Source organism: Ornithodoros turicata, chromosome 1 (assembly GCF_037126465.1).
Source record: "Ornithodoros turicata isolate Travis chromosome 1, ASM3712646v1, whole genome shotgun sequence".
NCBI classification, from domain to species: domain Eukaryota; kingdom Metazoa; phylum Arthropoda; class Arachnida; order Ixodida; family Argasidae; genus Ornithodoros; species Ornithodoros turicata.
Window position 1 is genome coordinate 119,296,572 of NC_088201.1, and position 3,854 is coordinate 119,300,425.

Genomic DNA, 3,854 nt, shown 5'->3' on the forward strand with positions numbered 1-3,854 from the left:
GGAATTGGCAAAGCATCTCAAAGTTTGCTTTAATTGTTCTCCCATATGGGAAGAGACCTTTGTCAAGGCCAGGGAGACCGACCTCAGTCGGAGGCTTTTGAGAGAAACGTTGTCAATTTTGGGGACTGCGAACTGTGTCAGCAAAGCGTCTGTGACCTTCGGCCCTCCTTTGGCGAGCCTTTTGCACTGTCCCTCCTCCCCCACCTGATGTTGTTAAAAGTGTGCGGTTGTCGATTAAACTTTAGCTGTGTTTGAGACTTTGTGTTGTGTCGTCTGCTTTTCGTCCTTTTTCCCAGTCTCGGGTTTTTCGTCATGGATCTTAGCCACCAGCTCGCTTGCTTTTTAACCATTTTATCTGGAGACATGACAAACTTGCTTGACATTGAAAAGAAGCCATTCATGTCACAAGCACCAATTCACCATACATTGATACCAGCTTGCCTGCATTCTCTTTTGTCACATTTCCATAGAGTAGCAACATATGTCTTCATAATTTTCGAACTTGTGTTCACCAACAAACAGGAGGACCCAAAAGATCAACGTGTCCCTGGTCCCAAGTTGTTTTTTGCTTCCAAGAAAGAAATTCACACAAGGCACGAAGTGGTCACCCTCAGCAGCGGTTCTTCTATGGAGAAAGCTCTTGTAGTGCTTTTGTGCATATACTATATCAAGAACCTCAGCTACCCGCAAGCCTTTGGACAGACCTTGGGTCTTCTTCAAACTCTCCTGGTCAAAGACTCCTATTTTGATCCCGCTATGCAAACAAAACGTCTTGCTGATCTTTTGAAAGAGATGGGCATGTCTTGCCAGGAATCTCAAAGAGCACAGAGTTTGCTTTCACTTATGCAATAGCATGGACGCATTGATGTGAAAAAGTTTGTCGAACTGGACAATACTTTTTTTTTTTGTTCTTACCGTCCCAAACAAAAAACGGCATTGTCAGTGGAGGGCCACTTGAAGCATGCACTTTATCAACGGCTTTTCTGGCGTGAACAGAAGTTGCAAGGAACATTCTATTTTAACTGAATATTATAGGTACTGCATCCAAGGCAGGCGACTCTCACCACTGTTCCGTGGGTCTACAACGTTGCATGTCCTCTGTTAAAAACTGCTGCAGAAACTGAGCAGAAAACAGGCAGAGTAAGCACTGCTGTACCTGTTATTTATTTCGGTGGCCGTTCCTAGGACATTGTGTTCCATCAGGAATGCTGGTGTTAAAAGTGCCTATTGTCTTTGTTCATTTCCCTGCCACGTTGGTATTCTGTGATATCGCTTCCTATCTAGTACAAGTTTTTATATTATTTATGACTGTGCACAGGTCTGCTAAGAAAGATGCTCAGTGGTCATTATCTATTGTTTTGTATGCTAGTCAATTTCAATATTTGTGAAATACAAATATTGCAGTGTACGGTGAGCTCCCAATGAGTGAAATTAAACAGTCAGTATCAGATTTGTTTTACTTAAGCAGCAATTCAGTTCACGCAGTGCAGTTTACAGTAGAATTATGATTCATGAAGTGACAGGAAAGTATCAGGGGGGAGCTGATATTGCTCACAGAGACTGTTGTTTGTCGGTGCACCTTCCCGAGCTTCGCCATCATGTCTAAAGGGCGGGTAGACCTGCAGTTTTAGTAATGCCTCTGATGAGGACAGTGGCCCGCCAAAGAAGAGTCGTTGTTCAAAATTATCTCTGCCCCCTTCAGAACTGCCCTTCATTTTGCATTTCACTGGAATCGCCGTATATTTCCTCGACCTTTTCTGTTACCATCTGTGGCAAATAAGTGTGTGTTAAGCATAAATTCTTACTTGTTTTCATTTACTTAGGGAGAGTTTTCTGCAATCGTTGTCTTACAGTTCCCTTTAAGCCATAATTTTAACCTGCACCCCAAAAGCCACCAGACTGTCTAATTTCGCTCGGATTATGCAGAATGTTCATGTGTTCGAGTCACTATAGTCGTAGTATTGAATCCCTACTAGCGTAACATATTGCAGCATCTGTAAAGTGTGAGCGCAATGTCATGCGAGTACCATTTCTCAGTGTTTTGTACTGCTTCATTTCAATTCTTTGTGGTCTTATCTTTTTGGTCCTTCAGCATCCCCTTGTGAGGGTGTGAGGGTAGACGAAATACATGTTAGGTTAATCGGCAGCATTCTAATTTTGCTTTGTGATATATACGGTGATATGTTTTCAGCCATTTCGTCACCACCAAGAGGAAACCATGTAGGTGGACTGGAGGTTGTACAGTGGCATGTTATCAACGTTAAAATAAACACAGAAAAAAAGGTTAAAATTTACATCTAGTTCATTGCAGTAAACAAGGAATTCAAGCTAATTGTAAGTAGCTCGAATTCCTTGTTGCTTGTGCGCAAAAGACAATTATGGTGCGACACCAAGCATGGAAAATCAAACTGCCCTTCGACTAGTTTTCCTTTGTAAATACTTGGACAGACAAGAACAAACATTTTCCCCACTATAGGAACTAGTGATGACTAACAAAATGTGCCTTATGATGGTTGTGACTGTGTGTTGGCTCTCTGCATGCTTTTCTGAAGCCGAGCTTGTTTGCATTTGAGGGTCTCTGTCATCTTCAAGAAACCAAGGAAAACATCTAAATCTGCTCTTTACTTTACATCAAACCTAATCAGGCCTAAACAGTTTTGAATTCCTCCTGCAATGGAGGTTATTGGCAAATAAGTGGTCATATTGGAGTGTGCTGACTTTTTTTATTCTTAGTGTGGGTCGAAAGGCAACGGCTTAGCAGTTCGGCTTCCGGTTGGAAAGCGCTCATTATCTACAACGCACTTGCGAGGCGACGAAGTGAACAGACGCGCCATCGCCACCATCATCATCACCTTGGGCGACAAAGGAAGATGGGTGGGCATGAAGTAGTCAGTTGTTGAAGGTAAGCAGCCGAACAAGGTAAGCACGGATTGTCAGATCTTTTAATTTGAGGAGCCATTGACTGTTTTCAATGTTCTGACTGACAATCCATATTACGCCTCACGCAGCTGACACGACAGTGCCCAGGGAGCCAGGTAAGTTAATTGTGGCATGTGTTGCGGCCCGTCTTAATACTTTTTTTTCTGCCTTCCTGCAGCAAATTGGCAAGCGGATTGGCTAACCAAGTTCTTGCTCTTTGTTGGTGTGACAATTTGGAAACGAACAGCGACGGGATGACGAACAAACTTTCTTGAGTGAAACGGTATTCCAGGCGACCAGTTCTTTTTCATACGTCGTATGGGAGAAGTACGTCGTTCGTGTTTCCGGCCAAGATTCAGGTTTCTTCTAATCTGAAGTGTGTGGTGCAGTGACTACCCCGTTCATATCCTGTACATATCGCTGATCTTCAGTGTGACGACATGCATACTTCGGTGACGTTTGTGGGTGTCACGATGTGACTTTGTTGCGGCTGTGATCTGAGTGCACGATGTTGTGAAAGCATTTGTCTGCGCAGTTGTTCGTTGAATGACGTTGGATACCGAATTCAAGGTATGTGATTTGTCAATAAAATAGGTGTTTGCACAGTGTCTGTGTTAGCGTCTGTGTGTCTATCAGCGACGTGACGAACGTAGCCGACAGGGTGTTATTTCCCGCCCTCGTACAAGTGATCGTTGGTTGCTGCACTTTTCTCCTGAATTGGCATGTTCGAGCAGGGCCCATGCAAACAATGTTTGCTTTGCCTTTGCCTTGCTCGTCGTGCCAATTCAGGTTCCCCACCAAACGAAAATTAATTGTGGTACCTCATGTGTACCCCGTGCAGAATCCGGTTCACTGTACCTGCTAACCAGTGGTCCTGGAATGAGGTACACCGTACCTCATTTTTTAAAGAGGTACATTTTTTAAAAAAATGTACC

General features: G+C 43.5%; 1 long non-coding RNA gene across 1 annotated transcript; it reads left to right on the forward strand.

The window, feature by feature from the left end:
- The first annotated feature begins 2,824 nt into the window (after positions 1 to 2,824).
- LOC135368370 (uncharacterized) lies at positions 2,825 to 3,304 on the forward strand. The gene is made up of 3 exons (XR_010414763.1): positions 2,825 to 2,902; positions 3,009 to 3,035; positions 3,098 to 3,304. It is a non-coding gene; the product is annotated as an uncharacterized LOC135368370 (long non-coding RNA).
- The last annotated feature ends 550 nt before the right edge of the window (positions 3,305 to 3,854 follow it).